The sequence below is a fragment of the Gorilla gorilla genome, chromosome 1 (genome assembly GCF_029281585.2).
Source record: "Gorilla gorilla gorilla isolate KB3781 chromosome 1, NHGRI_mGorGor1-v2.1_pri, whole genome shotgun sequence".
Classification (NCBI taxonomy): Eukaryota; Metazoa; Chordata; class Mammalia; order Primates; family Hominidae; genus Gorilla; species Gorilla gorilla.
In genome coordinates this window covers 21617324-21645065 of record NC_073224.2, presented here as the reverse complement: position 1 = coordinate 21645065, position 27742 = coordinate 21617324, and the positions used below count along the sequence as shown (strand labels likewise).

General features: G+C 43.1%; 1 long non-coding RNA gene across 3 annotated transcripts in view; it reads left to right on the top strand.

Annotated features, from left to right (window-relative positions):
• Positions 1–26235, top strand: part of LOC129529114 (uncharacterized) — a 59514-nt gene extending 33279 nt beyond the window's left edge. For 2 of the 3 annotated variants that reach the window (XR_008674524.2, XR_008674523.2), the window contains exons 2-3: positions 3964–4178; positions 15739–19813. This is a non-coding gene — a long non-coding RNA (uncharacterized lncRNA). Of the gene's footprint in view, positions 1–3963; positions 4179–15738; positions 20555–20838 lie in introns of those variants that run through there. The other variant, XR_010134369.1, reaches the window with a different exon arrangement.
• The last annotated feature ends 1507 nt before the right edge of the window (positions 26236–27742 follow it).

Here is a 27742-nt window from a genome sequence, read left to right as displayed (position 1 = left end):
TGAACTTGAAGTAGCCTAAGACTCAGGTAGGAATCTATGTAAAAGAGCCTGCGTTAGCGTCTTTTCCTTAAGGGAGCCCTTTATTTTATTTGGCAAATGGCTCACTGGAGAACTCAGGCTACAGAATTCTTCCTGGGAAGGTGGCGATCTACTTACTAACCCACACCTGAACTAACTAGCAGAAAGCTATCATGCCCGTCCATCTAGGCAGCCATCCAGCCATGCAACATTTTTGAGCCCCAGCTATTGGGCAGACATCGTGCTGAGTTCTGTGCCCCTGCTAAATGAAACGTAAGGGCAGTCTTGAAACCCAGCTCTAAACTTCCCTCCCCTTCCACCCTGCCAGTGTCATCTTCTTACAGGATGTAAGGCTATGAGCTATGAGATGGTGAGAATTCATATTTCCCTTTACCTTCACCTTCCTAAATATTTACTTTTCCTTTACCTGCCTGAGCAGTATGCTCAATATCAACACATGTTTTTAGTTCAATATGATTTTATTTAAAATGTGTACAGCTGAAGGAGGGATCTAATCTTTTGTTAAAAGAAACCAATTTTCACAGTATATATTTGGCCATTTTAGCTTTGTAGTGAATGATAACATAAAAGGAAGTTTCTGTTCAAGATCGTCACTCCAGCACACTCAGCCAGGTGCTTGGCAAGATGACACATTTCCTGGTCTGAAGCTCACAGCCAATCCTCTCACCCAAGTGGGACACCAATACTCCTCCAGGCACACACACACACACACACGAGGTCTTATTTTCACTGCTCTACACGGAGCCCTGAGAATCCTTAATTTTAAAGTTGGGAAAAATGTGAAAGGATTCCTTAACTCACTGTCTGAGACAAGTCCATCTACCTTTTAACTCTTAACAACTGCAAGTATAAAATAGTTGAAATGTATGAGATACTCCATTTAATGGAACAACTCAAAAGTTAAAAAATTAGGTCAAGCAACATGCTTTAATATTTTTAAATGTTGCTTAAAACTTACTGAGACAAGATATGCAGCACATTCCGGGTATTATAAACTCTCTCTGACAACTGTGACATGATGGTCAAAAACATTTAAAAAAGAGAAGAAACCATACATAGGGGATGTCACGTTTTAAATTTTGTTAACTGAAATTAAACCTGAAAAAAAAACCCCAAAGGTCTGCAAAACTGATACCCATGTCATTTTAAATGATGAGGTGGATTGTTTCCTATGCAGTAAAGTGAAGATAACAAAAAATCCATACAACTTTCACATCCTCTTAAAAAAAAAAGTTCAGGTTATAGTCACTTTCACAGACAAGATATTTATACACCATCAATATTATAACTATATAATATATAATATATAACCGTAAAAAAGTAAAGTAGATGTTCCTCTTCAAAGGCTTTCCTCCCCATCTAATTAGGAATAAACAGCAACTTCTCTTAAAAGCAAAATTTATTCAAAGACCTGTGCTAACATTCTTAAATATCTGCTAGCCGTGATAAAGAAATCAATGTACTTTATGTTCTCAGCTCCCACAATTTAGCCTCAATATTTGCCCTGGCGTGCTTATACTGGTCCACTCAAGCATTAGGTCATAGCCTGCTCCTCTTCCTAATTTGAAGGTGTTTTTACCTTTCTCAGCATTCCACAAGTTACTTCCTCCTTCCTTTGTCCTCCTCTATCTACCTTTGCTTCCTTTAAAAAGTTCTAAGTTGCTAGCCAATTGGGACAAATACAGAATGTGAGGTTCCAGCCAATGGAAACCAGACACAGCAGTAAGGTGAACGCGTCAAGTTATAAATGACCCCGTGTCCTTTGTTTGGTGTCCTCTCGAACAAAGTGGCAAAACTGCTGGCGAGTGTACTTTCTGCAGAAAGTAAAAATGGCCTTGCTGAAGAAATTAAATTTATGTTCAACTGCTATTTCTTTACGGCACCGAGGAACAAGCATTTCTAATATAACTATATAACTATTGATATCAATTTATAAATATCAACACCTTTTAATCAAGTTCTTTTCTAGATAAATGTGGATAAATCAACAGGGGCCTCCCTTGGGTATTCTGTGCTCATCCCTTGAGAGATTCGTTTTAATGAGAGATTCCCAAGCTGTTTGACAAAACAAGGGTAATTAACAGGGCAGCTGTTCTTCTGACACCCAATAACATTGATAACAAGAGAAGGAGCCTTATTTGGTCAAAAGAGTCTACAGGCATGACTGGGGCCTGAGTTGTGGTCTTGTCTTCATGAACAAAGTTGTTTATTGTTCTCTGATTCAGTTTCCCATTCATTTTCCCTCATACAATCTATAAGAAACTTCCTCAAGGGAATAAACATTATTTTATTGATCTTTATTTTTTTCTTTGATAGCTGCCAAATTGCCTATACCATTGCAAGTGTGTGTTCAGAAATATTTCTATTTGAATTAATGAACTGAGTAAAGTCAATCTCCCTGGCAATTACATGAATATAAAAATCCACTCCCACCTAGGTTCTGTTGGAGGACATTTGGGAGTTCCATTGTCTTTTACTAATTAAGTTCTCTGTTGATTTCTACCCTTCCTGATTCCATGTCACACTCCTTCTCTGTTGATTTATTTTTTCCCCCTCCTGGCTCTGCATCCTTTCTTTCTTTTGAATATTGCCTTAAAGCTATGACTCTCAGCACCCAGTAATAGCTCACATTATGTAAGAGGATATTGTAAAAGTCTCTAAAAATTTCCAGAACAATAACAATTTAAATTCCCATCCATTAAAAACTAAATAAATAAACCATATTTAATTTGGGTGGAGGGAATTGGAGAGGAAGTTAGGGAATCAAATAAACAACAGGATGTTGTAATTTCCAGAAAGCTGGGAAATGTCTGCCACAGAGGCTCAGAAAAAGCCCATGTACTTGTATTAGTCCTGGGCGCAATCATCTGTAGCAGACCCTGATAGGAATAAATCTTGTTAAAACAATACTTTGCAAGGGGTGCTGCTTACCTGGTTTTGTCCATTCTGGGTACTGGAATCACGACAGTCAGAGTCCCAAAGTGGCCTCATGGGTCAGGCGGTCATTTAACAATTCTCGGAAAGGTTCCTAAATTCGGTAATTCTGAAGTCAACAAAAGGTTCCTGAGAAACAACTGAACATTTTTATGCCTAGAAATTTAGAAACTATTCATTCTACTCTTATTCTACTAGTGGTGACACTCAAGAAGTATATTAGAAACTCAGAAACTAGCTTTTTCCTCTTTTCAACATCTGCAATAAAACATTTTCTATCTCCTCTGCAGGTTGTTTGTTTGTTTGTTTATTTGTTTGTTTTGAGATGGAGTCTTGCTCTGTCGCCCAGGTTGGAGTGCAGTGGTGCAATCTCGGCTCATGCAGTTGTTATTTTTTGAGGTGTCTCTCTTCCCTAAACTGGTAACTACTGTCCTCCCACCCCTGCTACCGTGCACTCAGCAATGGGGCCACTGCAGCCGTTTACATGACCTTGCTATCTGGCCGGAGCTACTTAGACGTGGATAGTCCTTTTCCGGGTTTAGCCGCATTCCCTGCCCTGTATTTCACTCTATTTATCTGAATTTAATCTGAGGAATATGATACAATCGATCAAAATTATATAAAATTTTAGGCTGCTCTGCAACATCTCTTTCAATGATTATTTGATATTTGCATCAATCATAACACAATAAAAGGAATTGGTTGGGCTTAATAATTCACTTTCAGTAGCACAGGTTGAATCTGCTTAATCCGAAATGCTCCCAAATCTGAAACTTTTTGAGTACCAACATGATGCCCGAAGGAAATGCTATTGTAGCATTTCAGATTTCAGATTTTCAGATTAAAGATGCTCAACCAGTAAGTATAATGCAAATATTCCAAAATCTGAAAAAAAAATCCAAAGTTCGAAAGACTTCTGGTCCCAAGCATCTAGGATAAGGGAGGCCAAACCTATATTATGTTTAACATAGTTCTCTCTCTCTTTTTTAGGTCATTTAAATTTACTCATCAATTGGCCAATGTATAGAAAGAGATGACTGTTTTAAGGAGAGCTTGAAGGTGATGTACTTTCTGGGTCCTTGCATAGTTTGAGAATGCCTTTCAGTTAACATCACACATAAGTGACACTTTGGCTGGATACGGTATTCCATTGCCGGTTCACTGTTTTGGAGCAGGGTGCTGAAGAGAAGTCTGTTCATTCTTTGGTAGGTAGCTTTTTATTCTCTATATTTCTGTAGGCATCCCTGTCTGAACATCTACATAATTTTGAGTTTATTCTCGAAATTCAAATTCTTCTCCCAGCTACGATTAAATATTGATCTCTTTAAAAAATTTTTCCCTGGTGCTCTAACTGACACTACTGTCTAAACTTTCTTCCAATTATTATTTCTTACATCTACTCTCTTATCTTCCAGGATTCTCTATATTGCTTATATTTTACTATTCGGTTTTTAAATATATTTTGTGTGGATGTGTTTGCTTTAAAATGTAGTGTATTGAGAGAAAGTCTGAAGTATAGTAATGCCAACAGATTAGGGTAAGATTTTGCCATTGAAAAGACAGTTTGTTATTCACAGTTCCCAGGAGGAGGGACACACCACACACCATAGGGAAGCACCAAGGTGGATCAGGAGGGCCAGGGAGACCGGGGAACTGCGGGCCAGAGCTTTTATTATTATTTCTGCAGGGAGGAATGGGTGAGGCAGAACATGCAGGCTTAGGCTTTACTAGTTTGAAAAATTTCAGCAGACTCTAGGGCATAGGAAATGTCCTCAGTGTCTGATGTCTTGCCCTGCGGTAATAGGGCAGGTGGGTGGATAGTAGCTCGAGTGTGGGCTTTGTATTGTGGTTTGCATATGAAGGGTGTCCTCACAGGTGAGTTGTTTACCATCTTTAGGAATTAGTTAACCTGGAGGGACAGTCCCTCTAGAGCAGGGATGTCCAATCTTTTGGCTTCCCTGGGCCACACTGGAAGAAGTAGAATTGTCTTGGGCCACACATAAAACACACTAACACTAACGATAGCTGATGAGCTTAACAAAAAAAAAAAATGCAAAATCTCCTAATGGTTTAAGAAAGTTTACAAATTTGTGTTGGTAGATTTGTAGATGTAAAGTTCCCCTCAATCATCTTGAGGACCTGAATTTGACAATTTCCAAATTGTTCTTGTGTTTTTTATAATAAGTAGTGTTTTAGGAGACCTTTTTTCTAACTGCTGGGAATGTGCTTCTTAGCATTAACCACATTATCATTTAGCAGATCTGGTGGTTTTCTGTTTGGTCTTCCTTCTGGAGGGAGGTCTGCATGTATGTCAGTCCCAGCCTGTATCTGGATGGCTCACGGTTCAAATCTTCAGGCTCACATAAAAGGAGAAAGGAGAGAACAGATACATTTTAGGTAACTTTCCTTTGCCAGGTCAGAGACTCAAATGGGAGAGAAAGAAGGAACTAGAATTTGAGCTATTTGTTGCAGGAAATGTCACCATGGAAGTGGCTTTCCTTTTGGTCTAGCAGTCAGGAATTCGCTGGGACAGTGTTCCTTCCATTTCCCCGTGTCATCCTCATTAAATCCAGCCATAACGTACCCCAGCTCTCCAGCTAGCATTGGCTGAGAACAAGAGCCACTCTCAGGAGTGGGGTGGGTAGGGACAAGGATGGACTCAGGGAGACTGGTTGAAAGTCCACTGCAGCAATGCAGGCCAGAGGGAGTGGGAGCGACTGGATTCTGGGTAGATCTTGAAGCAGAATGGAAAGGATTTGCTGATGGTTGGGATGTAGAATATGGACTCCAGAATTTTTCCTTTTTTACATGAGCAACTAGAAAGAATGAGGTTGATATGAGAACTGAGATGTGAAGGACTGTGCAAAGAACATGTCTGTGGTAAAAATGGAGAGTTCGGCTCTGGACATGCAAAATTTGAGAGCCTATAGAATGTCAGAGGAGATGTTAAGTGTGTGAGCAAGCAATTTGGAAGGCAGGTCTGGATATTAGTATGGAAGTCTTCCTCCTGTAGATGTCCTTAAGGCTGTGGGATAGGGGGTGAACACGGAAAGATCAAAGACCTCCTAAGAAGCTAGTTTTTGGAAACTAGAAAGACGAAGGAAACCCGCAAATGAGACTGAGGCTGAGAAGGAGTAGCCCATCAAGTATTATAGGAGACACCGAGTGTGAAAAAACACACTTGAAGTGTTTTGTCTATTCTCTTACTCAAAAATAATCAACACAGAAGACTTCTGTGACCCAATATGTGAGGATTTCTTCCTACCAGCAAGCATGAAATCAATTCTGCAGCAGTTATCAGCACGTTGTCCTCCAATCCAACTCCATTCTGATGATGAATACCTAGAGGTAGCATCAGATCCCTCAGGTTGAGGGCTGTGTCCACAAGCCTGCCCCCTGTTTCCAATGCCTATAGAAAGCCCAGGTTGGGGTGGGGCTGAATCACCCATCTAATCCTGCCGTGGTCTTTCAGGTGACCAGCACCCATCCTGAAGCCACCTAGGGGCCGCCAGCCATTAGTCAACTCATGAGCATACAAAAAGATATCACTTTGGAGACTCCAGGGATATTAGGATTCATATGCCAGGAAGTGGGCCAAAGACCAAATATACACTTCACAATGGCAGAGACCAAAAGAGCAGGTGTCCTAGAGGCCCAGAGAAGAAAGTCTTTTGAGGAGGCAGCAGTCATCAAGACTGGGACACTGACCCCTGGATTTAGCAATGCACAGATCCGGATAACTGGACAAAAGTACACTGAGAAGACCGGGAAGAATGAAGGCCTAGTCAGGGCAGGTTTATGGAACGATGGGAGGAGATGCAGTGGAATGGGCAGCTGTCAGTCATAACTACCACTTCAGAAATGTAGCTGAGGGAAGCAAAGAAAAGACACAGCAGTGGGAAGAGGTGGCGGGGTCTGGAGGGTTTTGCCGTTATCATTGTACTGTCATTATAGCTGTTAGGAAGAGAGCTCTTGCTGCCCATTTATTCTCTAGGGAGGGAGAAGCCAATGACAGGAAAGATTGAAGGATGTTGTCTTGGAAACAGGCAGGTGAAGTGGGGGATTTCATAGTGGGATTTGCAGGACTTCTTCTGGTGCTTCTTTTTTTCTCAGGGAAATACAGAATAAGGACAAGAGCTGAGAGTGAGGAAGGGAAGGGTCTCTCTGTGTGTCCCATGAGGCCTACCCTACCTGCCAGCCCTGGGAACCGTAACATTGCCACGGCCCCTCCTCCTTCAGGACTGTTTCTTTGCTTCTCCCTTTACTGAAAATCAAGTCTTTCTGGGTTGAGTCTTTACCACTTGGCAATTTCCAGAAAGTTCCCTTCTTGCTGATGCCCTTTGCAAATTGCTGCTGTCTACTTTATGAATTAACAGGATTTATGCTTGATGTGGCAGATTTCTTTCTTTCTTTCTTTCTGTGCTGTCTTTCTTTCTGTGCTGTCAAGGCGTGTTTTAGAGGAAGACTTCATTCAACTTAATAACCCAAGTCAGCAAATTTTCACAGAGTGCCATGGGCCCCACACTTCTAGCCCAGAGTCTCAGCTAACAGCAGGTGCCCCCACCCAGCACCATCACGTTTTTTATGCAGCACAGGTAAACGCCCCCAGGAGCAGCACCTCTCACTGACATTCTCTCCTGCACTTTACCACTCAGCCAGCGCATGCCCAGGTCACCTGGGTGCCAGGAACAGTCAAAGTAGCCCCCCATTGTGCTTGGAGGGCCATTGCCTTTGACACACACAAAAAAAAAGGAGGAAAAGAAACATAAAGCTGGATGACTGCTCCCCATTTTGCTCCTGGTTGGTTATATTGCAGGGTAGAAGGCTTCACTTTATATTTTAAAGAAAAATAAAACTTTAACTGCTTCCTATATTAAAACCTCTATGACAAATTTAGTCAGAGACTTAAAAAGCACCATTTAAAAAAATAGACTATAGGGATGTGATCCATGTCGGAACCTACTTACCACTGCTGGCTACCATCCAGAAAACATGAAACAGTGTCCAAATTACATTTTTAGAAAAGGCTATCCTTGATAATATATAATATATCCTTTTATTCATTATTGAGACCCAAAGTTTAAGGCATTTGAGAATGTTTCTTTTAAGTAATAGAGCAAGGGGGATGGAGAGAAAGAAAGAGAGAGGAGAAAATGTAAGTTAATCTGTTTGATTGGGGCAAAAGCTTTTTAGAAGCTCTGCAAAGAAAAAATATGAAGATAATAAAATAGCTGTTGGAAAAGAAATTCATTTTGATTGATTAGAAATTATTTAATTTGCTAATAAAATAGCTACACTTGTAGCTGCCATTATGATTGATACTATTAAAAGGAAATACTTAACTTGTAGGCACTATTATTACCAGTTAAAGGTTTTTGCTTTTTTTTTTTAAGTCAAATAAAAAAAGCATGGAAGGAGCAAATTAAAGTACCAGAAAAAGGAAAATCCAATTTGTAACTAAATTTTCCACAGGATGATTCTTTTCCCACCCCCTTACTACTTCTTCTCCTTCTTCTTCTTCTTCTTATTTTTTAGTATGTTTCTTCCACCCAGGTTTGTTCCAAATTAAATTCTGGTTTTTATCCATTTAAATGCAGATTCCTGAAAAGCAAATAATATGACATTAACAAAGAAGAAGAAACCCTGGCCCCAAAATTACCTAGTGAAATTGTCTTTGCTCAGGTGTGCGGGGTACTGGAGGTGTAATAACACTGAATAGAACAACTCCATCATACCTCTCCATGGCTGCTTTAGTGAGAATTGGTTGGATGTTAACTTGGGACTTTACCACGGCAAAGCAAAACCCTGTCAACAAGCACAGGCAGTGTGCAGTTCCCTCACACACACCTTGTGCCATTCAGCACTGGGTTTTCATCGCCTCTGCAAGAATCTGCCATGCCTGGGGTAGATGTTGGGTGGAGACGTGGAGGTGATTGACGAGTCCCTAATTCCCAGAATTTCACAGTGAAGAAGGGAAGATCGATGTGTGTGCGAATGACCATAAATAGGGATACAAATTTTAAGGGAAATGAGAGTGCAATGAGGGAGAGAGAGATTGTGATGGGCCCCACCGGTGGAGGAGGCACAATTTGAAAAGAGCTTTGAGATGTTACAGGGTCTTTGACAAGCACAGGTGCTCAAGATGGAAATGTAGCCCTTCTGTGATAACTACATTTTCTAACCCTGAGCAGGTGTATATGTGGGGGAAGGGTGCCTAAGGATCTGTCAACTGAAAAATGGTGATGTTCATAAATCAGGCAATTTATTTCTCATAAAGGGCTGCAGCCTGCAGGGTGGCCACCCTGACAGGCTGGGAAGCAGAGCCTCCGGCCAGGCCAGTGCGGGCCAGCCTGACACTGTGAGGAAGGGACAAAGGGAACAGAAGTTTATGCTGAGTGGGATGCCCAAATATACGTATTTAATAAGCTCTAGGAAGAGTCATGAATATCTATGGGAGGAGAAACATGCACGTGAGCGTTTTGAGCTTCATGCCCCTTCATGGGTCCCAGATACAAAAAATAGCAGCATTAACATGACCTGAGGGAGGAGTGGGCCCTCTGATGTCAAAAAGTGAAGCAGAGAGCACAAAAACATGTACTGTGGTGCATTCTTCGTAGACTAGCCAGAACCATTCCCTGGCCAGTGGTCTCTTACCAGTCAAAAAAGGAGAGGTAGCATCTGGCAGTTTGTCAATATCAGTGGTGGAGTCTTTGGAAAGGACTTGTTTCTGTCAAGCCCTTGGAGAAGAAAGCCTAATTGTGGTTAGTAAGGGAGCAGGTAAAACAAGTGTCTGAGCCTCCATCCACCATGGCAGAGAACTCAGTTTTCAAGGTTACTCTGGGGTTCTCTTGGCTAGGAGATAGTCCATTTGGTCATTTGAGGGGCTTCAAATTTTATTTTTAGTTCACGGATTACTTGATTTAGTAGCCCAATTATATCAAAATTATATCCCTGCCTCCTCTCTGCGGCTCTTGATCCAGTAGCTATATGGCTGCAGCTATTCCAGACATCATATCTAGACCCAACAGCTGATGAAAAAGAGCTATGGTCTCCTCTGGAAGTGTTTTCTTAGGAGACAGAAACCCCTGGAGATCTTTATTTCATTTCTTATTGTTGAGGCTGGAGTCACATGTCCCCTCCTGAATCAACCCTGGCAACAGGAAATGACATCATTGTCCTCAAACCCAGCTGGCTCTTCTGTGGAGCTAGTGGTGGAATCTGCACCTCCTGAGGCAGGAGGCTGAGCAGGGAATGGATAGACACCTGAGCACAATTGAGGCTCTGACTGCAAGGAAGAAAGAGAAAATACGTGTTCTGTTTGCAACCAGTAGTATCTACTAATAGGCAGATTATGACCATTTGACTTGGAAATAGGAATATCCATTCTGTCATTGAGATCAGTGGTTCCCAAATTCAGCTTCCTCTGATTCAGTTCAAGACTCATGACAGAAGATGCTGACTCAGCAGGTCTGAGTGTAACTGAGCACAGGCTCGGCTGCTCGCTGCTTCCAAAGCCAATAACAAGGATGAAGTGCAGTGAAAGGAAAGTGACTTTAGTTCCAAAGCTAGCACTGGGAGTAGGGAAATGGCCAAGGCTCATGCTCTAAAGGAACCACTTCAAAAGTTTGGGCTGAGTACAGGGGTTTAAAAAGGGAACTTTGATATAGGAGGCATGCAGGAGTTGTGTGGGGGTATAGGGGATGTATATCTTGTTTCAATGCCTATCCTGAGTTATGGTCCACCTGGAGCATAGGCTGGTGCCATCTCAACAATGGACAGCCTTTAGAGTGTCCAGTCTTCAAGTGGGGGAGAATTCCACAATGGGGCTTTTACACCTGATTTGTTTCAAATTTGCCCCTGGAATTTCTTAACAAGCATAGAGTTAGATAAATGTGCATGGTATGAGTTTAACAAGCATACAGTTAGATAAATGTGCACGGGGTAAAAGAGTGTATGGTGGGGAACAGAGGGGAATTTCAAAGTAAATTTCAAGGCTATGTTTTAAAACTAAGGGAAGAAAAGGTTTCTGTAATTTGCTTCAAGGGTTCATCTTGAGACTAGGGAGAAAGGAGAAAAAGAAGAAGAAAGAAGTTTAAGGATGTGTTTTGAAGCTAACCTTCTGGATTGCATGAGAAGGGCTCAGAAGTCTGCTGCCTGGGTCCATGCTCACTCATGGGCTTTGTATGCTAACAGAATGATGTGGTGGAATGACTCAGCTCTCCTCACTGCCACTACTAACTGCAACGTGAACTCACTCAGCACACAACATGCATGAGCTGGTCTGTGCAGATACTGCACAGGTGCTGGGGCTGAAGCAGAGGCACTAATGGGCCTGGGTTTCCAGGGAAACTTATGCCCAGTGAGAAGTCCTTAGCCTCAATAAAATGAGATTCTACTAGAAGAGATTTATCTGTCAAGAATGGGTTTGAAAGCAAGTATCAAAAAGCCTGACACCAGTGCTTTGAATACAGAGGGATAGTCCTTATTTTACTTACCCCATAAATGTGGAAGGAGGACATGCAAAGCTGGTGCAGTTAGTCATAAGTGCCATCAAGCACCTGGGCACACTGGCATCCAAGTGATCCCATGTAGCTGAGGAAGCATGGTCTCCCAGCAGGGCAGTGCCCAGAGAGACAGAGTACAGTCCTTACTTGCCACTGTCCCCAGGGCGGGGCAGTGGGATCCTTTCCGCAGTGGCTATGTCCAGGTCACACCCCACTTCTTATCAACGTCTAAAGGAGCTTGATACCTTGATATTCTACAAACAGCAAAATGGCCAGGAATGTAGGACATCTCACCATGGACTAAAATATATGTAGCTTACTCTAGTATAATATAATATGAATATCAGCATGCATGTATATGTGTTTAGGACTATGTATAGTGAGTTCAGTCGTTAATTTTATTATGGTTTTAGAGGTTTAAGTTACAGAAGCTCTCAAGCTATTAATTACATACCCCTACGTAGATGTCTGGGCACATACAATAAACCACAACATGATTTTAGAATAAGCCTACCTCCTTCTATAGTAGTAAGGAACAGATTCAATTGCAAGCACAGCAAAACTCCAAATAAAAATAACTTAAATTTAAGACAGAATTTTTTTCTCTCACTCACTTAAACCTGGAAATAGACAGTCCAGATCTGGTATGTTTCCTCTACTTCCTAAAATCCTCAGGGACCCAGACTTGTTCTATTTTGCCACTTTATCAGCTCTGGCCTTGATCCCAAAGGCGCTGCATGGTCCAATGTGGCTGCCCCAGCTCCAGTCATCGCATCACCAGCTCATTTCAGACAGCAAGAGCAAGGAAAGGAGAATAAGGTAATGCCTTTGTAAACCAAAAGTAACATTCTAAGCCCATCAACCAACTGATGGATCCCTCTCTCAGCTAAGGGCATTCGAAAGTAAACCTGAAAAGGTAGTTCAGGCCTTGATGGGCAGTGGGAGTCAGGCATGCATCATTATACTCTTCTCCCTTTGGAATTCAGGCAGAACTGACCAGAATTATCATTAAAAGATATCTTAAGACTGACAAAACAGACTCTTTGTGGCAATAAGATACCAAATTCCAACCTAACTCTAGCATAACATCATATAACACAGAACAGGCCCTGAAAGAAATCAAAGTATTTTACCCCAAAATACATTTCTTTGATGTATTTTGCAATGGCCCTGCAAAGCTGTCTCTTGTGAAGAAAATGTACATTCTGTAGAGAATCTCCTTCCCTTTCCAGGTCTTTTCCCTGATCCAGGAGAGAATTAACCAAGAGTCTGGCCCCTTTTAGATCTGATAAGAGCACTGAAGCCTGCTACCTGGAGGCTTCATCATAAGAACCTTGATCTCCACACCCTCTTATCTTAACCCAGACACTCCTTTCTATTGCTTCCAGATCTTTAGATAATAACTTAACTCTTCCAACCAATTGCGAATCAGAAAATCTTTAAATCCATCTATGACCAGGAAGTCTCCCCTGCCCCCCAACCCCCTTCCCATTTCGAGCCAATGTACACCTTATATGTACTGATTGATGTTTGCCTGTAACTTCGGTTCTCTTAAATGGTGCAATCAAGCTGTAAACCAACCACCTTGGGTACATGTTCTCAGGACCTCCTGGGGCTGTGTCATGGGTCATGATCCTCACATTTGGCTCAGAATAAATCTCTTCAAATATTTTACAGAGTTTGACTCTTTACACTGGTACCTCAGCATTTTAAGGACCCTTTCCAGAAGTTTCCCACTACTCTTGTTGTAGCCCATTGGCTGAAATCCAATCATATAACCACACTAAGCTGTATGGGACAGGAGAGAATTAACTCTGGGTGAAACTGCCATTGCAAAATTATATCTGAGAAGGTGAAAAAGAGATCTGACCTAACCAACTCCATCTTGCTTCTAACCTCCAAGCTGCCCTTATTCATTCCTGGGTGTAGACTCAACTAACTTTGGGAGGAATTTAGTTTATAGTTTATAGGGTAAAACAAAGAAGATAACAGCCCTTTCCCAAAACAAACTCCCTTTTTGGCTCGGGACTAAACTGACTTTGTAGGACTAACAAATTAGCCAAAAGATTATGGTTTAGGACTCATGCAGCTGGAGGCTACAAGATTCTGACCCTTCTCAAATTGTTCCTGGGGATAACATCACTATTGTAAAGCCTCAGATCAGTGCTTGAGATACTTTGCAGATCCTGCACTTGGGGGATCAGCTGGCACCACCCAGGTCAATAAACGGGCTCATCTGATCTTGTGGGACCCTCCCAGGAACTGACTCAGTGTAAGACAGCTTCGACTACCTATGATTTCATCTCTGACCTGACCAGTCAGCACTCCTTACCCACTGGTTGCCCCCTACCCACCAAGTTATTCTTGAAACCGCCAATCCCCGAATGCTCAGGGAGACTGATATGAGTAATAATAAAACTCCCGTCTCCCATACAGCCAGCTCTGTGTGAATTACTCTGTCTCTATGAAATTCCTCTGTCTTGATAAATCGGCTATGTCCAGGCAGTGGGCAAAGTGAGTCCGTTGGGCGGTTACATGGGTAGCCATATAGGCCAGGCTAAAATAGACAAGGACAGCTAGCAGGCTCAGCCTTACCTCCTTGCTAAGGAATCACTGAGACCTCAAGCAAGATGTGAGAAAGTCCAGTCCAGTCCTTTCAAGATCCTATTTCTCCTCAATCCGGGCCTGTGTCCCAGTGAATCTTCTCTGTGTTCTCTGGGACAAACCTGTCCGTGCAAGTAGGCACTGAAATGATATTTTCCTATATTTTCCAGAGAGAGGGGTGTGGGGGCTGTGGTATTTTTAAGTGACATGTTGCAGCCCCTACTTCACCATTAGAGGCATGCAGATTATAATGGATGGGCTGAGCTGGCTTGAAGGACCCTAGAAAGGGCAGACGCTGGTGACTTCTATTCCTAAATTAGCAGTATAAAGTCAGTGCAATCCTGGCATTTAAGAGGATTTGCCTTTCTCGGTGCATCTCCCTAAAGTGAAAGCTGCAGGTGCTTATTACCAGGACTTGGCTTCCTGCTTTCGTTCTGTGCATTCTTTCTCTTTGCATAGTTTTAACAGTTGAGAAAGTGACATGGCCTGCTCTGGCATTTGACAGAAAGAGAGCAGATTCTAGGTCAGAGCACTTGAAAAGGGCTCTCCCACTTTGCTGAAGCCTTGGGCTGTGACACTTGGCTGGCCCATACAATGAAATATGCCTTAACATCCTGTGAGTTTGATCTTTAATTAGTACCTGTGCATTATGTATCAATTATATGACATCCTCCTAGCCCTCCCTTAGCTTTCTAGAATTAGCAGGGCAGACCTGGAATTCCACAGGGAACTAAAAAGGACACTGTCGCAAATAAGGAAATAGATCAAATTTCTAAGTTTAGCAGCGACTTCGCCTTCACACAGAGATTCCCAGAATGCCAAGCCTCGGTGCCAATTTCTGTGGCCCGTGTCCTCTCCTTTGAAGTTCATGTACTACGCATAGCAAGGCTGGCAGCTCACACTATTTGTAGATGGGTGATAAAAACATTACCTATCCCTGCTTCCTTCTTGCTTTCCGACCACGAAATGGGGTGGGCTAGACCTCAGGGAGGCAGCTCCAGGAACTTCACCCCTGTCTCAGTTTCCAGAAATAATTGTGGTGAGCACCCTAACCCCTCAGGGGCTGCATTCTAAATGGCTCCTAATATGCATGCCTGGGGCATAGATTCAGTCTCCTCCAGGCTGGAGGGGAGTGGAGAGTTCTGAATCCTAGCTCCTGTAAATTAATATTAAGTTCTGTAAGAAAACCCTTTTTCCTCTCTATATAATTTTTACCGGGCAAAGAAAAAACACCCTAGTCATTCCATAAAGCCTGGATTTCCCCAAGAGATTTAAACTCTGTTTTGTTTGTTTGTTTGTTTTTCAGAGCACAGTTATTATGCTGCTGCATTTCTGTATAGAAATGCCTCACGGATCTATTTCTTGCATTTCCCAGGCTTATATGTTGATTCCCTGAAAACCGTATCAAACAACTTTTACTTCAGCTCTTGCCACAAGAACTATTTCTTGGTACTTTAATCAGATTTTCTGAGCCCTAAATCACGGCTCATTAACTAATGCATGTTCAGACAATAAATGACTTAAATTATGACTGACCTTGAAAATCTGGTACATTTAGTTGACAAGTCCCTAGGTCCAGCTAGCCAAGTCCGTGTTTTTGGGTCGTCTACCCTGTGGTATGAATAATAGCAACATTTATGTGCTTTCTATGTTCCAGGTACTGGGCTAAATGCTTCAAAGACACTCCTCAAAAGGGCTTTGACAGAAATGTTCCTGGCTTGGGAGATGCAGTGCAGAATGGCTTTTCACATGCCATGGCCCATTCCCTTGCCTTCCTCCACCATAATGGAGGAGCAAGGAGAGCAGCCTTCCCATCCTTCCTTGCAGCTGTGGAGGACCATGTGACAGATTCTGACCAATGAGATACAAGCTGAAGTTTCTTCTCCTCTGGAGAAAATAGCAAAGCCTTATTCAGAAGGATTGGTCTTGTCTGCCTTCTACCTGCCTGGAACTCAGACACAAAGCCCAGAGGAGCAGCATGAGGAAGAAAGTTCTTTAGAAAAGGAATTTAAAAAGAACCTGAGTCCTTGATCTCTCTCCTGAGCCATTCCACGAGCCCTGGACTTTAGACCCCCAGACACCTGGTTGTGTGAGATGAATATCATCCTTTTTAGTTAAGTTTGGTAGTTGAATGCTCCGTAACTTACAGCCATGTACTAGCAAATGCATAGCTCTTTGTCATGTAAGTGTCACAGGATCCTTCGGGTGTTGCCTTTCCAACCAGATACCTCCGTGGCCTTTACCCAAGTTTTGCTAGGGCCCACTGGACTCATTCTGCCCACTTAGCCTGGCAGGCTGCACCCAGCTCATGCTACCAGCCCAGATCCCATGCCTGCCAAGGGTGAGCCAGGTGGTGTGATGCTGCAAGGGGTGTGTGAGTAAATGATCACAGGCTCTGGCCACTGTGCACAGCCAGGCACGTTGGCTGTGGCAGGGAAGGCAGCTCCAGGTGCAGGTGCCTGACTCCCTGAGAGGCTGCAGCTGGACCAGGTGTACCACAGGTGGCTTCCACTGCAGGCACTGGGGAACAGAGTGGCACCCACAAGCTTGGAGATGCCAGGAACTGCAGAGCCCCAAAGAGGGTATTACAGCCCTGGCTCGGGGAGCTCCTAGGTCTGGGCTCCCCAAGGGGCTGCAGCTCTTCTCTCTCCTTCTCTCCCTTTTGCCCACAACATGGCGAGCAAGGGGTGTGTTTCAGCCCTGTTGTGTTGTTGTGTTACAGCTCTCTCAGTCCCGCCATTCAGCAGGTCATAAGTTCTTGTCTGACATCCAAGAAGAATGAGGTGTGCAGAGAACTGTAGTGTGAGCAAGGTGAAGAAGTGCTTTATTGAATGACAGTACAGCTCTCAGGTGACCCAAAGTGGATAGCTCCTATCTGCAGGCAGCTCATCCCGACAAGCGTGCAGCCCTCAGCAGAGAAGAGACCTGGAGTGGGTAGCTCCTTTCCTCAGGCAAGTCGTCACAATGAGTGTGCAGCCCTCAGCAGATCAGCAGAGAGGAGACCCACAGTGGGTAGCTCCTATCTGCAGGCAGGTTGTCCCGACATCTCCCTGAGTCTGACTGAGTCCAGCTGAGTCCAAGGGTTTTTATGGGCTCAGAAGGGAGAAAGTGCATGCTGATTGGTCTGTGGGTGGCCCAGAAAAAGCACCAGAGGTTTTCATTCCTGGCTGTGGACTCCACATGGAATTGGCAGCCTAGCCCCCAGGCTTCAGGCCCTCCCTGTTTGAAGGTGGGCTTCACCAGAGACCTGCCCTTTTCTGCCCAGAAACCTGTCTGCCTCCTGCCACCATCTACATGTCACCCATGGTGCCCAGGCTGTTCATGCTGAGGAGTGCCTGCAGGCCCACACAAAACCACCCTCAACACCCCCTAGGCCTCCCTCCTGTGCTCCTCAGTGCCCAAAGTCCAGAGGGGGCTGAGGCAGCCGGGAGCTGGTATATCAGCACTACCTCAAGTGCACACACACCTGGTCAGTGGTGACAGCACACAGGCTCAGCCACAACTTTGCTCCAAAATTGGAGTGGGCGCCAGGAGCGGGGAAAGGCCAAGCAGCAGGAGCAGGAACTTCCAAGCCTGCGGGAGCAGGGGGCCTTCCTGGGTGCCCCAGAGCACAGGGATGCCCAGGTCCACAGCTGCAGCTGGGAGGCTGCAGCTATGCCCAGGAGGGTGAGGCTCCCACCCCTTCAACTCAGAAGAGGGTGTGGCTCCCACCTGTTGCTGGCTCTGGATGGCTCCATGGAGTGCACAGCCCTAGCTGTGCCTCCCCCATTGCAACCAGCGTATTCACAGCGGCCACCCCAGATGGGCTACCCCTGCCATCATAAGGAGTCTAGGGCAACATAGGTTATGTCAGATAGGTTATGTCACTTGTTCAGTGCCACTCAGGCCACCAGTGGCAATGCTGGTGTACACTGAAGAAAATGACTTAGATGAGTCTCAATCAGTTTAGAGGTTCATTTTGCCAAGGTTGGGAATGCGCCCAGGAAAGGGAGACACAAGCCACACACAGTAGGACCTGTGGCCTGCATTTTTTCCAAAGAGGAGTTTCAGGGTTTTAATATTTAAAGGGTAAAAAGTTGGCAGGAGAGGAAAGGAGGAAAGACAAAAAAGAGGGAGAGGATGGTCACATTCTTGTGAGATTTCGATTAGTGCTCACTGAATCTGCGTATTGCATGTGAAAAGGAGAGGGTAAAGAAATAGTCAATTATGCATTTGTCTCGTGCTCAGGAAATCTGTACTTTACATAGGATAAAGTCAACAGAGCAGAAGTAGAAGTTAAATATGAATTTGTCTTGGAGAGGGTGGTGTGGGAGATGATTTCCAGTCTCCTCTTGTCCCATGTCCATGAAGATAAGCTGTTAATTCACACTGTCAAGGTGAGGGAGGCCACCTGGAGAGACATGTGTCCTTTTATCTTGTAGCTGTCTATTTAGAAACAAAAGACAGATTTTTTGTGTGACTCAGCTTCCAAGCTTTCCTTTTCCCTTTGGTGTATTGAGTTTGGGGTCCCGGAATTTTATTTTCTTTTCACACTGACAGCTGGGTGTGTCCAACTCCAGCATCTGCGCCTGAACAGCATGCTCTCTGCCTCCGTAAGAACTAGAAATCTGGAGTTATCAGGGGCGCAGAACACTTCTGCAGTCACTTCACCTGTTCTCTCTCGGTTTCCCAAGTAGTCCTGTAAGTTCAACTTCCCGTAAAGAAATCTGGTCCAGAATCTCATCAGGGTTGGCTGGGCGTACCTCCCTGTCTGTGTGAGCCTGGAAAGGCACATGCCCCAGTCCCAGCTAGGCCTAGGTGGGGCAGCCTCCCTGGTGTCTTTACCAGCCCTGTGGCATACACTTGTATATGGCCTTTCATGTAAATGTCTCTTTTCTAAAGGAGAACCCAGTTTTAGGTTCCCTTAAAAGAATTCTTAGCATGTTTCTAAAAACCCTTCAGGAATCCAGAGGGCAGCTGAACCCTTACTGATGATCTTTCTATGCCCCTGGAGTGAGCTGGCATATCCAGACCCACAGGGCCTTATCTTTCTGGGCCTCATTAGGTAACTGGGCTGAGAGGCCCAACCCTTGGGGCTTCCTAACCTGTGAAGCTGGTCACCCAGTATTTACAACAGGAGAGTGGTGAGGCACCAGTTCTCAGTAATACAGAGTCTTCACTATGTGGACTCTCTGGAGAATATTTCAAAGCGTAATAGGAAATGCTCTTCTCCAGAGAAATCAGCTAAATTTTATCTCATGAACACTGGGACTCATGAAATAGGTTATTGATGGGGTTCAGGACATGCTACCCCAGAATACGGCACCTTGGCATTTGAGGGAACAGCAGAAGCAGGAAAGTCCCTCTCACTGTCCCTCAACCCTTCTTCCCTGATGGATGTCATAAAACCCAGGAAAACCACTCTTCGACTTTCTCCTGCCCTTCTCCCCTGGAGCAGGTCAGAAAACCTTCATTTGAGAAGTGCCTTCCTTATACTCAGAGAAAAGGAACATCCTTATTTGTGAAGACACAGGGCTAGAGATGAGTCAGAACAAATAGGCCTTCCTAAGTTGTCCCTAGTTATCACCATTAGGTCATCTCCTTTGTCCAATTATACTTCTCCACAACTGTTCATTCTTTTTCAAAACTAAATATAAAAATAGACAAGTTCACCTGTTTCTTTGGATCTTCATTTCTGAAGGTTTCAATGTCATGAAAAACTTAAATACATTTGTATGCTTTTCTATTGTTAATCTGTCTTTTGTTATAGCCATGAACCTAACAATGGAAGAGGAAAAGAAGTCTTTCTTTCCTGACATTATATATTCCTGATGTGACCTGCCTTAAAAAAACAAAACAAAACAAAACCCGGTACCCAATTAATATTTCACTTTAACAATTCTTTCTGCCCTATTTTCCTTTTATTATAATTTATTTGTAAAATTCTGTTATACATATATTTTTGGAGGCCACCTGAAATCTCCTTTTCATGGGGAGGAGAATGGTATATAAATAAATAAAAATTCACTCACCCAAGGACTTCACTGACTGCTCCTATCAGATGCTCCTTTTTCCATTGCCAACTTTCCTCAAACTTGGGATGGTCCCCTGGGACCACCCAAAATCTAACAGGTAGTGACAGCTTGTCCATCGCTCATACAGACTAAAAAAACCGACATCAGCTGAGAGTCCTCCTAGAAGAAGGCATACGAGGCCTCCTGTCAAAAAGAAAGATGGACACAAGGTTTCTCAAATGTAATTAACTGTTTTGACAGGCAATTATTTTCCTCGTTCAATCTAACTGAAACATTCAGAGCCTGGCAGTCAGGGTTCCCAGGTCAGCATTTTTTCTTTTATCAGTGGGGTGCCTTTCTGACACCTGGTGACTCCAGCCACTGTGGTGAGGCAATTAGAATGGAGCTGGCAAGTTGTACCAGACAGGATTGCTGCAGTCTGAACCCTGAAGAGGCCAGCAGCATCACCACCTTTGCCAGGTAGGCCTGCCATTGAAGTACATTTTCAGAATGTATGCTTGTGACCCTGAGATTTTAATAGTGGATCTACATGTTAAATGGGGAAAAATAAAGAATAGAGATCTTGATCCAGTTATCGTTATTGATTATTTCAAGAGTATCTCAACTTTCTGTTGATAATGGGAACCCAGTTCTTCCCACTATAATGATATTGCAGGCATTCTCTCTGCTTTTTTTGTTCCATGTGGTGGTTATTTAGGGACAAATGCTTTTAATTGTATTTTAAGATGCAATTTGTATTTCAGATTGATAAAACTCACCTTCAAGATGAAATATTGCTGAGAAACACTCCTTTTTCTTGGGCCAAACTTATTTTTACTTTCAGTACTATGGTGGATTGTGCAAATGGTCATCAAGTCTACTCCTCCCTGTTATCCACACCCTTACACATAGCTTTGTAGCTCCTCCCATCCATAGGTGAAGTCTTCCTCCATCCCTATGTCTGGGTTGTCTGCGTGACCTTCTTTGGCCAATGGAACAGTAGAAAATGGCATGTAAGCAGAAACTGGGGAAGCACGTGTCCACTGGAACTTGTCCTATTGCTGTACTTGGAACCTTCCTGTACCACGTGAGTCAGCCCAAGCTAGCCTACTGGATGAGGGTTGTCATGAATGTAGTCCCTTCATTCCTGTTGCTGGCCTATGGCAGCCCATGTGCAGAAACACAGCCTACAAGCTGAATGGTAGCAGACCACAGACATGTAAGGTGAGCCCAGCCAAGGTCAGCGAACAACCAGCCAGCTGAGCCCAACCCAAATTGGTAATCCACATTATGAGCTAATAGATGGCTATTGTTTAAACTACTAAGTTTTGGCATAGTTTATTACATAGAAAAAATTAACTGATTAATATATCCAGCCTCGTGCATGGAAAGGAAAATTCCGGCATGAATTTCTTAACCCCATGCTAAAGGATAGTCAGATAAGCCCTTGTCATTCAGGGGCTTATCTGATAGCACAGTGACTTAGAAGAGTTTTCATATTGGCTTTCAGTTCTGAACAAGTGCATATGATCTTTTGGGCTGTGTTTACATTTTCTTTGGTGCAAAATTACATGTGACTACAGTCTTCTTTAGCTCACATTAGTCCAAGAACTTATGGCAGAGACTGCTAATTTTCCTCCAGTATCCATTCTTCCCTTTGCAAAGACTGGAGCCAGACTGTCTGGTGATTCAAATCTCGTTTCATTACTTATTACCTATGTAAACTTGGGCAAGTTATTCATGTCTCTGTGTCTGCCTTTCCTCATTTGTTAAATAGGAATAATAATGTATCTCCCTTGTAACATTGTTGTGATGATTAAAGGAGATAAAACAGAAAAAGCTAGCTATTTCACAGTAATTGATGTCTAAAAAATTCGATGATGTGAAATACAGGCCCATGTTTTTGCAAGGTTAATGAAATGACAGGGGTGAGCATGTGCAGAGAGCTGGTTTAGATTCTGAGTGACAGGGCTGTACAGTATAAATTCCTTCCTGTCCTGGCCACAATTTAGCATTATGTGATGCCATCTGATAGCTCTATATCTTACATTTTAATGGGGACATTTAGGGTCCTGTGGATGGCTACATTTTTCAGGGTAGTAGCAGCAATTTAGAATCTTCCACTTAATTGGTGACTGTGTCATCAGCCTGATCCAGATATATTGAGCAGGGATTATTTTATTTATTTATTTATTTATTTATTTGAGACAGAGTCTCACTCTGTCACCCAGACTGGAGTGCGATCTCAACTGACTACAATCTCCACCTTCCGGGTTCAAGCAATTCTCCTGTCTCAGCCTCCTGAGTAGCTGGAATTACAGGCACATGCCACAACCCCCAGCTAATTTTTTGTATTTTTAGTAGAGATGGGTTTCTCCGTGTTAGCCCGGATGGTCTCTATCTCCTGACCTCGTGACCCGCCTGCCTCAGCCTCCCAAAGTGCTGGGATTACAGGCGTGAGCCACCCCGCACCCTGCCGAGCAGGGATAATTTTAAGAATGCCAGGATTTGACCTCTGATCCCTGACTTCCAGAAATGGGGCTGACTACTATTTCCCTACTTAATCTATACCCCCTTCATGCCCTTACGAAAAAGGACAAATTCCTTTCTTCCCCCTTCACATATTCTAGTCCACGGTCTAATAGTGAACTACCTTCACCCATGCTGATGAGGGCTATCACCTTGAGAAATGGAAGAAAAAGAAGATAAGAGGAGCTTGGGTCCCTGTGGAGCCTCGCAGAGCGAAGAGGAACTTTGCACCACCTATCAGTTTGGACTTTTACATGAGAGAAGTAAATCTCTATCTTATTTAAGCCATTGTTATTTTCATCTTTGTCAGCCAAACCAATATCCTAACACAGTACTGCTCTTATAACTAATGTCAGCTTTTTGAGTAAGTAGGGAGGCTAGATGCATTAGCTTTCTATTGCTGCTGTAATAATTTACCGTACCTTAGTGGCTTAAAACAACTCACATTTATTATCTTTCAACTCTTGAGGGCAGAGGTCCTAAAATCAAGGCATCGACAGAGCTATGGTTCTCCTGGGACTTTAGGGGAGGAATCTGTTCCCTTGCCTTTTCCAGCTTGCAGAGGCTGCTCACATTCCTTGGCTCATGGCCCCTTCTCCCATTGGTAAAGCCAGCAATGCCAGGTTGGGTACTCTCATCACATCACTCCAACCTTACTCCCATCATCACAGATCCCTCTGACCCTCCCCTTTTGCCTCCTTCTTCCATTTATATGAACTCTTGTGACTACATTGGGCCCACTCAGATAGTACAGAATAATCCCCCCATCTCAGGGTCATCAGATCCATAATTTTAGCTACATCTGCAGCCTTCATTCTCCTTTGCCATATCACCTAACAGATTCACTGATTCCAGGATGGGACATCTTTGGGGACCAGTATACTGTCTATCACTCTGAACAAACCATGCCCTTGTTCTAAGAACCACTTCTTCCTCGTGTGCACTGAATCCTGGAATTTTAATGTTGGAGAGCTATTCCTTTTTGTTAAAGTACTCTAAGGGAGATACGACTGAGCCTTCGAGACCCTTCAATTATTTAGCTCCTGTAATTCTGACTTTCATATTCTAAGGTAAATTAAAGAGAATTACAACCCGTACAAGTAAGTATAGATGAACTCATATCTTCCTCCAAGATTCATAACCCTTCAGCCCCGGGACTTGTAGAGCTTACTTTTGTTTGTTGAGACTGTTGCAAGCTATTTACAAACTATGAGTCTTCAGCTCTCTTGAGCTAATATTAGGATTCAGGTCATATAACTGTCCACAGAAAGTCACAAATTGAACCATGTTGCTTCTATTGAAATCCTAAGAATTCTAACTGCATTTTTTTAAAAAACTTTGCTTTACTATTTTTTTCTTAATTTCATGATAGGTATTAACTGCATCTTAAAACCTATAGTGTTTGCAAGTGAGACTGTTATTGTGAAAGAAGCATGCACTTTTGGGGCTAATAGATCTAAGTTGAAATCCCATCTCTATGATTCATTATTTGTGCAATCTTTTTCCAGTTATTTAAGCCTTCTCAACCTCAGTTTCTTCATCTGTAACATGTGTTTTTTACATACATTGTAGGGTGGTTCTGAGGACTATAGATAATATTTTAAAAACACTTCTAGTAGTTCATGTTTAGTAAGTAGTCGTGATTATTTATCCTCCAAGTATATATGTGCACTCAACAGAGTAGGACCATCTTCCAAGCTGGCCTCTGTGAGGAATACAAAAGGTACAAAAGACACCTGCCATGTGAGGCAGTTGGGGCATTGTGATAAGAATTATCAATTAAAGCAAAAAAAAAAAAAAAAAAGGAGGCATATGATCTTGATCAGTTTTTTCTTTTTCTGGGCTTTAATGTCCTAATCTAAAAAATAACAACTAGATTAGATAAGCCACAATGTTTCCTCCAGCAACGACTTTCCGTTGTGCTAAGAAGCACCCTCACTGTTGGTACGTATGACTAACCCATGAAATAAATAGGAATTTAACCAACTGAAAATGCTAGCTATGTAGGAAACCTCAGAGGCACAAGCCAAGAATGAAAAGTTGATCCGTCTAGTGCTAACCTCATAGCTGGAGCTGAGGACCTTGCAAATGACTTAACTGTCATTCAACCGCATCACTTTTAGTGCCTCCTTTGGACTTGCACTGTATCCTGGGGCCAAAAGGCACTGTGAACTGGAACAAAATGGTAGGCAGCTGATTTAAGGAGAAATTGCACACAAAACACATAGGAGGGCGTCGCTTCAGCCACAAAAGTGCACCAAAGGGAAGCATTTAATACTGCCAACTGAGTGTGGAGCTAAATTATAGCCACTGGAATGCCATCGGTGCTGAGTTAGTCATCCAACACTAATGAAAATCTTCCATTTGTTCACAATATTTTCTGATATCTTTCGCTTTTTGTCCTTCTCTTTAGGAAATAATAGGACATTTTCAACTTGAGTGCTGTTGTATTTGAGGTTCTCTTTTAATGTACAATTTTCTACCAGATCACAGCAAGAGTAAATTATATGTCAACCAATGATTTCATAACAAAGCTAATTTCCATTTGATGAAAGGAACAAAAGGTGGCAATGTAGTCAAGAACATCCTCTTATGCAAAGTGACGGGCTCAAGTACAAAGCTTAGGAGGATCAAGCCCAGAAACAGCTACAAGAGACAGGCTGTGAATTTGAGGCTGCCTATGGTGACAGCTCCCTGAGAGGATGAGAAGGGCCAGGAAGAGGAACCTGGGGAGGCTGACTGACATTTCTTTGTGTAAGTACTAATGGGAAAGCCAGCAAACTCAAACTCCATGGAAAATAAGAGTCCATGCCTGATATACACAAATACAGAAGAGGTTGTCATACATGTGGGATTTCAGCAGTTTGAGAATGCAGAGCGCTTAGTTGATAGAGATGCACAATAAAGGTTAGCTGGCAAATAGTCCCTGTTTATTGAGTCAACCCAGTTGTGTTTTCTCTCAGTGTCCCATTGGGAGGCCCTGGAATCAGAAATTACCTGCCCAGCTGGGCGTGGTGGCTCACGCCTGTAATCCCAGCACTTTGGGAGGCTGAGGCAGGCAGATCACTTGAGGTCAGGAGTTCAAGATCAGCCTGGCCAACATGGTGAAACCCTGTCTGTACTAAAAATACAAAAATTAGCTGGGCATGGCCGGGCGCAGTGGCTCATGCCTGCATCCCAGCAATTTGGGAGGCTGAGGTGGGCGGATCACGAGGTCAGGAGATCGAGACCATCCTGGCTAACACGGTGAAACCCCATCTCTACTAAAAACACAAAAAATTAGCCAGGTGTGTTGGCGGGCGCCTGTAGTCCCAGGTACTCGGGAGGCTGAGGCAGGAGAATGGCATGAACCTGGAAGGCAGAGCTTGCAGTGAGCCGAGATTGCGCCACTGCACTCCAGCCTGGGCAACAGAGCGAGACTCCATCTTAAAAAAAAAAAAGAAAAAATTAGTTGGCCATGGTGGCAGGGGCCTGTAATCCCAGCTACTCAGGAGGCTGAGACACAACACAAGAATCGGTTGAACCAGGGGACAGAAGTTGCAGTGAGCCGAGATGGCACCACGCCACTCCAGCCTGGGCGACAGAGCAAGACTCTATCTCAAAAAAAAAAAAAAGAAAGAAAAAGAAAAAGAAAAAAAGAAAGAAAGAAAAAAAGAAATTACTTGCCCAATATCTGGACAAAAATTTTGGAAAATAGGGAAACATCGCTTTTCAGACTTTTGGCTAAGATCAATTGGAAAATAGGGAAACAAAGCAGCTTTTATGATTTTCCTTCTACATTTCATTCTATATCTCTTATGGCAACCGAGGATGGAGAGTTGATTAGAAACTATTTCTGAAGGGAAGATTAGCCTAAGAATTAAGTATAGAAACAACCTATATTTTCTTGGCTCTGGGCTTTTGCCTCTTCTATGACCCAAGTTATCCTTTTTCATTTTTACTGAAGTGTTTCCAAAAGGAGGTTTAGAAGCAGCTTAGCACATTTTAGAGTTTACATTGAAAATAATCACGTTTTCTTTTCGAGTTAGCAATGCCATTAGATTGTTGTAGGAGCAGAAAGCTTATAGCTTGCCCAAGGTTGTCATGAATCAACCAAATCGGCCTTTTGATTTCTAGCTGCTTCTTTCCCAGGTCCAACAGGGTACATTTTACAATGAAGTAATCATCTTTTTTGAGGCTATGTTTCTATTGAAACTTTAGATTATCTATGTGATTATAATTGTTCAAAAACTCTTAAAGAAAGATACACTTGGATAAGAGTGAGATCACATTTCGAAGATTTCCTTTGCGCAGAGTCAATCACCAATAAATGTTTATTCAATGAAATAAAATTAGAAAGGAGAGCAAGAGAAAGCAAAGAAAATAAAGAAGAAGGAAGGAAAAGGGAGGGAAGGATAAAGGGAGGGAGAAAGGAATAGAGGGAAGGAGGGAAGAACTAAGGAAACTGGGGAATTACCTCCCTAAATATAACCGTTTCTAATTACTGTTCAAAGTCATTTTAAGTAGCTTTAGTACCAAAGCCTTGTTCACTCCTTACCTGCAGCTATCCAAAAAGAAAGCACTGATTTTCCCTGCATGCCTTCCTTATTCACCTCCTTTCTTATCCTGTGCTCTTGATTATTATGAGCTGGGGTATGAGGAAAGGGCCATGCAAGTAGGGTTACCAGATAAAATATAAGCCAATGAGTTCAATTTGAACTTCTGATCAACAACAAATACTTTTTTTTTAGCATAAGTTGACCCCAAATATTACTTGGGGGCATATTTATACTAAAAAAGTATCTGCTAATTTTTTTTTTTTTTTTTTTTTTTTTTGAGACAGAGTCTTGTTTTGTCGCCCAGGCTGGAGTGCAGTGGCACGATCTCGGCTCACTGCAACCTCCGCCTCCTGGGTTCAAATGATTCTCCTGCCTCAGCGTCCCGAGTAGCTGGGATGACAAGCACGTGCCACCATTCCCCGCTAATTTTTTGTATTCTTAGTAGAGACGGGGTTTCACCATGTTGGTCAAGCTGGTATTGAATTCCTAGCCTCAGGTAATCCACCCGCCTTGGCCTCCCAAAGTGCTGGGATTACAGGTGTGAGCCACTGTGCCCGGCCTCTGCCATTTATTGGAAATTCAAACTGAACTGGGCATCCTG